General features: G+C 35.7%; 1 protein-coding gene across 8 annotated transcripts in view; it reads right to left on the reverse strand.

The window, feature by feature from the left end:
- Dhc16F (Dynein heavy chain at 16F) overlaps positions 1-4,116 on the reverse strand; it is a 166,846-nt gene extending 162,730 nt beyond the window's left edge. For 2 of the 8 annotated variants that reach the window (XM_069812839.1, XM_069812840.1), the window contains exons 1-2: positions 1,019-4,112; positions 535-630 (exon numbers count right to left, since the gene is read on the reverse strand). The gene's annotated coding sequence lies outside the window, so the exon portion shown is untranslated. Of the gene's footprint in view, positions 1-534 lie in introns of all 8 variants that reach the window. The other 6 variants (XM_069812841.1, XM_069812842.1, XM_069812844.1 and 3 more) reach the window with 4 other exon arrangements.
- Between the last annotated feature and the right edge of the window lie 5,529 nt (positions 4,117-9,645).

Here is a 9,645-nt window from a genome sequence, read left to right on the forward strand (position 1 = left end):
TTAGTTTATCAGTACAGTATGACCTACACCAGTGGTCATCAGCACTCGCTGAAATGGGTAAAGTGTAATGAGTGCATCATAATATGCTCCGTAGTGCAGAGGGAAGAGGTAGAAAGAATACCCGCCAGCAACCATGGATGCACGCCAGTGCAATGTCTTATCTATGGATAAGAGACACTAGTCAGAGGGCACACTGTGCTGATGACCGCTGACCTACACAGTCAAATATATTAGCTGAATCTTAAAATATACCTGCAATATGTAATTTCGAATTTAAACAATGCAGTACTTCATCCACCAACCTAGAAGCTGAAAGATGCCAAAGTGTAAATTACCTGGCAGCTCATGTAAGAGTGTTGAAGTACGATTTTCTTACACGAGATTATACGAGTATATTATTATCCAAAATACTTGATTAAAGTTTTAAAGAACTTGGTAACCAGGATTTGAATTCTGGTGAGTCTAACTGAAAATTGTGGTGGACAAAGATGATGTTAGGTGGTAAGTTTAGTGGGACACTCCAGTTTCCCTTACCATCATTCCATTATTGCTGCATTAATCATTATAATCATCACACTGGTGCAATGTAGACTGCCTCCACAGTGCACCAAGGTGCACCTCTCCCCCTCACTGAAAAAATTGTTTTCCATTCATGAATTCATCCTCGAAATGGATCCTACATATTAAGTTACACTCTGTAGGATAATAACTTCTAACCTGGATGAGCAATTTACATTCTGAAGACAAAGCAAGTATTTCACAATATTATTAACATGGGTAATGAATTCATACTGTAATTCACAATTTACAGCACTTCTTGGTGAGAAATATACATGGACTGAAGGAAACTAGGCGCTTTTCTTCAACTTCAATCCTCTCACTGGTCAATATGTCGCTGTTTTTCTTTTTATAATAGGAACTTGTCAACTAACATGTCTGTACTAGGCCTACCAGCATATTTCTAAAATCAAGTAAACAATGATAGAAAAACAATCCACTATAATATTAGACTACTCACCATAAAAAGTATTCTATTGCAGATAACCAGATATTCATACTGGCTCAGAAGTAGAAGCAAATACTTCACATTAAAAAAATTAATAAAAATATAGGCCTACTGTCTAGGTATTCAATTACCGACAGCTTTTACTTACTATAGTAATGTCCATTTATGTACAATAATTCTTCCAACATAGAAAGACGAGTTTAAGTGAAAAATAAGTTTAAAAGGTGACATTGCTGAGGTAGACTGAATGAGAATTCCTTTTAAATTGCAATTAAATTCAAAACCATTTTTAGCAAACAATGTTTTTAATCATGACACATTTTACGATACCTACTTATGAGTTAAGATGGCTTATAAAGGCAGAATGAAAATTGTTGGTTTTGGTTGATGTACCCTTTTCCTTGTTCTACCTGTTTAGCGACTTCTTCCCCAGCCAGCAGTGTCCCTGACTACAGCGACTTTATCTCCAAATCAATGAATAGCCTTGAGTTTCACTTACATCACATTCAAAATAATATTAACATGTACAGAAGCAATTCTAAGTCTAAAAAGCCATCCATATTTAGTTTACAATTTATTTCAATTCGAATTCGGGTCTCCTGTTTTTGGTGGTAAATTCTCTTATAACATCATCATAAAATGATGGCAATGATTTCATCTTTGAAAGTAGTTCCTTTTCTATGGATAATATCCCCAGTCCACGTAACTTCTCTTGCGATTGGACTGCTCTACAATAATGATTAACTCTTCTTAAAGCTGATGATTGTTTCACTGATGCAATTGTATAGCGTACTAACAGGATCAATGAAGCCAGTTTGTAAGTTTCACTCAGGATGTTGTGAATATTGTTGGCATACATATATGACACCAGTTGATGCACAGGTCTATTTTCAAATTCAGAAGAAGAATAGAGAGTTATAAGTTCGTTCTTTAGCTTCACAAAGTCAAACAAGTTGCAATATGGGCCATTGCTAAGATTATATAGCAACATTTCAGGAAAAAAAGATTTGTAAGACTGGAACTGTTTCTCATTCAGAAGTTCCACGAATTCAAATTTAGTACATGTACGAAGTCTTTCTGATATCTGATTAGATACAGTGTCTATGATTCTATAATAGAGCCATCTGAATTCTGCATCTTCATTTCTACGTAACCTCTTTACAGGAGGTTCATTTGTCATATTTAGAGTTAATTTCCTCCAAAGTGGTTCAAAATTGCTTCTCTGTTTTAAAAGCTGCTCTTTAAATCGTGCAATATCTCTTTCATGAAATACTGTATCAAAAGTTTCCTTTTGCATTACATTCAAAAGTAAGTCTGATTGACAAATCATACTTGAAAAGACTTCAAGAAGAAAAATAGTTTTGAAGTTACTCAGAAACGAAATGAAACCAAGAGCCTGTGATATAGATACTGAATCCCAATCTTCGCAATGTGCGATAATATCTCCAAAGAACATTATTAACTCATGTCTCACTTCTTGCACAGTGTTAATAATTGCTGAATTGAAGTTCCATTGAGTACGCCAAGGTGCAGTTCTAGTCATCTTTTTCTCTAGAAACTGTTTAAGTGCATGAGTTCTTGATGGTGATGAGAAAAACAAAGAAACCCCAGAAAGTGTTTTAAAAAATATACGGCATTCGCTAATGGCACAAACGGATTGCTGCAGAATTAAATCTGAAACATGACGGTAACAATGTGTAAATGTGGCTAGGGGATACATTTCCTGTAGTCGTTTCTGTAGGCAATTTATTTGACCTGTTGCAACTAGTGCTCCATCATATGTCTGACCAATCAATTTTGTCTCCAAACCGAAGTCCTTCACAATATTAACAATGTGGTCATATAGTGCTTCGACAGTTCGATTTGCACTTACATCAGAGAAATGAATAAACCTTTCTTGAAGTTCCCCTATATCATTTACATACCTAAGGCTTGTAGACAGCTGAGACTTATTTATAACGTCTGTTGTCTCATCTAGCAGAATAGAAACAAATTCAGACCCAGAGACTTCCTTTTTGATAGCATTTCTAAGTGCATTTGAAATGCATTCTATCAATTCATCTAGAATTAAAAGTGACTTTTCACGAAAAACGGCGTTTTCTTTCAGTTGACTAACCAACATAGTATCATATTCACAAAGATGATGTAGTAATTGTATGTAATTTCTCTCGTGTATGGATTCATGAGGGTCATTACCGGTATATCCTTTAAATGGGAGATCTTGTCTTGCTAAATAACAAATGCAATCAATCAGCTTTTTCAAAATCTCTCTGTTCTTCATCACTGCTTCATTATACTGTTGATTTGCTGTAACATCTATCCTTGTACGTCCGAATGATGAAAGTTCTAGGCTTGCTCTAATGTGACACAATGATTTTTCATGCATTGTGATGGCATGTGAAAGCATATTCAAGTTATTGTAACCTTCCTTTGTCCACACATTTTCTCTGTCGGCACCAAGCAATAAACATGGCCAACAGTACACCCTCTGTACAACTGCACAACCAGCTAACCAAATAGTTTTATCATATTCTGAGGGTTGGAAATATTTTATATACTCTCGTTTCTCTTCCCTATGTTTACAAATTAGGGATGGTAAGCAAGGACGTGGTCTACCTTTTTCAATTATCTGTTGTTTCTCTGAGAATGATCTAGCAATGAAAGATTTTTTAATTAGATCTTGAATTAAACCATTTGTTCCCTCTTCCGACATGGTGAAAATGTAGGCGAGTCACAATTCAAATAAACTGACACTCAGAAATTAATTAAATATCGATGTCAAACCAAAAGGAAAGGAAACACATTAAATATTACACCCGTGAATGCAGTTAACCCCGTAACATTCACAACAGTGTAAGGTAGTAGTGGTTGTTGTTCCTCCTCCACTGCTTATTGCATTACGCCCGCCGTGCCGTATCCTCCCATTTTGGAAGATTTTGACGTCCTACTTAGCAATTTATAAAGTAATTTCTCTCTACAGTAAAATGCTATTATTTATCTACAATAATGTTGAAAATATAATGGTTATAGACTATTAAAGTCACTTTTACCAATCGTCGAACTTTAATATAACAGCTGATTGTAAGCTCTACCAACATCCCCACTTCATCGAAAGAGATGCTTCAACTGGTTCAAGAATCTTCGCACAGAGATCCGATCTCTGGCGGTTCTGGCGGTACATTTAAAACTGGTGACTTATGTAACAGACAAAACTATAAGACACTCACTATTGTCATTATAGAAACAGCATTACTAATTACATATTTTTGTGCATATCTGTCAATATAGGAAGTTTTATGCAGTACAAAATTCTGCACTTACAGCGGTTGCGAACAGTGTGGCCACCCAAATGTGCCAATAATACTTTATAACGTTTATATTCTATTACACGTATCAGTGTAGTGTTTGACGTAATAAAAATAAATTATTTTTAGCAGTTGAAAAAATTACAACATAGACAGAGTGTTGATGATACAATTATTTTATGTTGTGTACCTATTCCACTCCTCTTGATTGCGTAGCATAGTTTCAAATAGGAGGGTTGCCAACAACTTCGTCTCTTAGGTAGTAGATAAATACAATAATTCAGTGCTCAATTGTAATATTAAAATACAGACAAGTAGAATGTGACGGGTGTCATACATGACATTATGTTTAATTATAATGTATAATTGCGAATATAGGAATATAAGTTAAATATAGTAAACATAATCTATAATATCCATATGACGTAACATACATATGTAGTGGCAGGGCATTGGAGACCACTAAAATTAAGCCCGGTTCAGACGGTGCGTGTTTCTGTGATGGATTCCAAGGTGGCTCCGCGGATGGGTCGCCTGCGTGGTCACTTGCCGGAAGTAATCCGTTCTGGTGGCTCCGTGGATGGGTAGCTTGCTGGATTTCGAGGGTAGACTCCTTGCTATTTTTCGTGATGGTTTGCAGGCCATCCGCGGAGCCACCTTGGAATCCATCACAGAAACACGCACCGTCTGAACCAAAGACGTTATAATAGTATACCGGGCTTAACACAATCGTACGTACACTAATTTCACAGGAGTGGTATGGTAAATTTTTTGTCTATAATTAATGACGATAGATGTGCTAAAATCACAATATAAATTCGTTTTTATTGAAATCATTTCTTGTATGATAAAACCATTATAGTATAGAGCTCAATGGATGAAACATACGAGCTTATCATGAATAGTTTAAGATTAATATTAATACAATACTAAATAAATTTATATAAAATTATATTAAACCAACGAAATTTTCCACCTGTTACGCGAAAGAAATAAGCTGGATTCCCCGCTAAGCGAGATGAAATTTTTTTGCAGCTGAGCGTAACATAAATATAGCTAGATTTAGCTTGAAAAAGCTAAATTGGCAACACTGTTCAGCATTATTTTTATTTGCGTCTAAATTTCCCACTTTTTTTTTTCATGTTCTCTCTTTTCCCCACAAACCTAAATCATACTATCAGAGGCGCCGCTGGGGGGGGGGGTGCGAAAGGGTGCGCAAGCACCCCATAAAAAATCGGAGCATCCCTTTCCGCACCCCAAAGGGGCAATTTATTAACAAAATACTAGGCATAAATTATTTTGAAGAACAAAAACAAACAAACAATTTCTTGGATGTGAAAAAACAACTACGTCCCATAGTGTATCGTAATGGATGTGATAAGCAATAATAATAATAATAATAATAATAATAATAATAATAATAATAATAAACAGATGTATAGTATGCGCGCAAGTGCATGAAACAACATTTTGGATTTTTTATGTACACATTTTTACAGCTCGCACCCCATCCGCACCCCCCTTGCTCTGATCCTGGCGACGTCATTGCATACTATACCAGATGAGTCGCTCATATAGGTTTAGGAGTCAGCAATATGAGTAGTTCAATAAATCGTCAACAAATGACACAAATGTTAAAGTAAATAAATGTTATGTTTTATTCTAGATCATATATGTAACAGATATGTCGCGCTTATAGGCTTTGAGGTTAACAGCTTTTGTCAGGTTTACTACGCTGCCATCTAGTTGTTACATAAGGAGTCACGTCATAATTCCCATTTGAATTGCATTAGCGACTGTGCTGCCATCTCGTGTTCGTTTACTGCCGACGGGTGGCGATCCTGGCGGTTGTTCTCTTCAAAGTGCTGCCGATTTTAACGTAGCGAGGAGTTATCTGTTACATATATGATCTAGGGTTTTATTTAACGACGCTCGCAACTGCAGAGGTTATATCAGCGTCGCCGGAATTTTATCCCGCAGGAGTTCTTTTACATGCCAGTAAATCTACTGACATGAGCCTGTCACATTTAAGCACACTTAAATGCCATCGACCTGGCCCGGGATCGAACCCGCAACCTTGGGCATAGAAGGCCAGTGCTATACCAACTCGCCAATCAGGTCGACCAGACGGCACAATGAAATTGAAATACAAGTTTTCCTCAACACTGATCACAAAAGAGTGGTTCTGCTCATGTCATCCTTTGCATATTTTTGTAGTACAGCAATTTCTCCTAACTACTGACTGAATTTTGACCATGTTAAGTATCTACGAATCAATTTACCAGGAAATTATTGCGTGAAAAAATAAAAACATTTTGTAAAAATTAATAGATCTATATTTGAAATCCAAAAACACAAAATGGTGAGAAAGTAGAAATCTGTTAGAACGATTTTCTTTTAAATTTTATTTCTTACACTTGTATAAGATGAAATACAGATCTCGCATTACATCTCTGCCCCTGTGCAACAGTACAAATCTCAGTGAGGGGGAAGACAGATTGTACTAATCTGTAAGAAAAGTATGTCCAAACTAACTCTTAGCTTTTACACATAGGCAAGCAGTGGCCAGAGCATTGGAATGAAGTAATCAGGTTTTTTTTTTAATACTTGGATGTCCACAACCAAGATAAGCCAAGGTAGATATATAATGTTAAATGTTATGTTTTATTTAATGACGCTTGCAACTGCAGAGGTTATATCAGCGTCTCCGGATGTGCCGGAATTTTGTCCCACAGGAGTCTAGCTTTCATTAATCAGGTAATCTTGTCCTACTTTAATTTTTTATTGTAATTGTAATTGTAAATTTAATGTTAATTGCAATTTTATTGTTCATATTATAGTTGTAATCCCCTGGTAGAGGGGCAGAGAAGGCCTGACGGCCTTATTTCTACCAGGTTAAATAAATAAATACTAAAATACTTTTACATGCCAGTAAATCTACTGACATGAACCTGTCGCATTTAAGCACACTTAAATGCCATCGACCTGGGCCGGGATCTAACCTGCAACCTTGGGCATAGAAGGCCAGCGCTATACTAACTCGCCAACCAGGTCGACTAGATATATAATAAAACTTCTCTAAATAAAATGAGCTGCCCAATATGTCTCCTAGACTTCCATGTTTAAGAGAAAATTATTACTGCAGTCTTTTCTTTTTTGGAATAATGGAAAAGATGAGATCAGCATTCAGGTCTTCACCTCAGAAGCATGTCACATATGGAAGGACTTGTAATACACAATGAGCCAGTGTTGCAAGCTTTAGTTTGTTACCTACTGTATTATTCTGGCGAAGTACAGATATGTTATCATTGCCGCATACATATACCAGCATTACTATTATTAATAATGGTATTTCTTTACGACTGCATTTCAGGGGCATATTTTGCGGGCTACCGGCAGTAGCCCAAGGAAATTACAAAAGAAAAAGTTTATAATATAACATAATGTAATAATTTTGTATTATTAGTTTTACCATAGTAATTAAAATTAAAGTAATCGTTAGATATATTTTGTGTAATAATAGGGTCAGCGGTAGCCCAAACCCTTTAACCAGTATACGCCTCTGCTGCATTACCACTTTGAGGTATAAATGTATTTAAGTACTTCGTTTCTAGTCGAGTCGTATGTACTGTAAACAAAAGGAAATTGAATGTCTTCACCAATAGGGGTAGAAAATGATTGTGGAAGTGATGGCCGACGGAAAGGTGTGGTCAGGCAGGATTGCTCTGTCGAGAAAGGGGTAGGTGGCATGGAGGAGCAGCACATACACCTCATTTCCTTCTGATCACAGAGAAAAAGTGTGTTTTCGTAAGGTCGAATCAGTGTCAGGTTAGGTTAGTTTAGGCTTTTGGTATGTTTTGCATATAGTCATAATAATTATCTAAGAATGTGCCCTTTCTTCTTCCAAAACATACCGGTATCGAAAATCTAAACTAACCTAATGTAACCTGTCACTGATTCGATGTTACAGAAACTTACTTCTTCTCTGTGATCAGTAAGGAAACACACAGAAATGAGATGAATGTACTTGCCCTCCCTGTCACCTACTCCTTCCACCTCACTTGAGCGATCCTGCCTGACCACCTCTCTTTGCCAGCCACCACTTTCACAGCAACTTTCCACCCTTATTTTTGGTGTGAAATTGGCATCAATAAATTTCTTTTCTCGTATACGATACATATGGCTAAACTAGTACCGGGTACCTAAGGATTTTAATACATTTGTATTTTAACGTGTAAATAGTAAAGAAATACTTTAATAATAAATTATATCTACCTAAGCCATTAAATTTATAAATAATAACTAATATCTTCATCCCTTTTGTGTGCAATCCACAGAATGACTGTTAAACTTTTTTTATTTGCATGGGAATTAAATCATTTTAATAAGTGTCTTTTGAATAATAAATACCGTACTGCATTGGCAAAGATCTGGTGTAACTTCAAATATAATAAGACCCTAGCTTCTCAGATGTTTTATATGGGAAAATAAACCTAACTCAATTTAATTCGACCTACATTTTGAAAATGTTATAGAATGAAAAAACTTACAAATTGAAAGCCTTTTTTTCAAGTTTTCAGTTTTTACCTTCAGCAGCATCCTTTTATGGTCATCAGCTGAACTGGTACCAAGCTCCTCTTCTTCATCAGACTGGTAGTCTTCCCACAGATCATAATCTTGACTGTCATCCAATTTTTTTGAAACACAACAGTTTCCTGAAATCTTCAAAACTGACTTTTTACTAATCATTTTTCATGCTGTAATTATTCGCTAGACCAGCACCTGTAATACAGTATACCATACTTTGTTCTTTAGATTTGCCTGTTGAGGTCACAGCATAAACCTCTTTAAGTACTGGTAACCTTCCATTATATTCTCTTTCCAGATTATCCTTGAAGGGTTAATTTATATAAACAAATAGCACCTGGATAGATGTCGTCCCTCATGGGATAACGACCACGAAAAGAATAAAGAATTAACATTCCTCTTTTGCTTAACTTTATCTTATCTCAGTTTATTTAATGATGCCATACTCACTATACTGAACTCCACGGAATTTTAAAGTCAATGATAGCAATTTACCAAATCATGGTCACTATAAAATATTATGTGATATTGAAAATATAAAGTATAATTGTCTTTATAAGAACCACTGTAACTATATGTTGAAATTGTGTAACTGATTGTAAATTCTAACTCTCAAGAGTAATTTATGTATCAAAATACTTTAAACCTCTTATTATGCATTTTTTTTACTAGCGCAATGCCTTATGGTATTCTAATATGGGGGGAACAGCAGTGCTTTATACAAAGTTCTTTTTTTTTTTCTTTTTC

The sequence above is a fragment of the Periplaneta americana genome, chromosome 16 (assembly GCF_040183065.1).
Source record: "Periplaneta americana isolate PAMFEO1 chromosome 16, P.americana_PAMFEO1_priV1, whole genome shotgun sequence".
NCBI lineage: Eukaryota > Metazoa > Arthropoda > Insecta > Blattodea > Blattidae > Periplaneta > Periplaneta americana.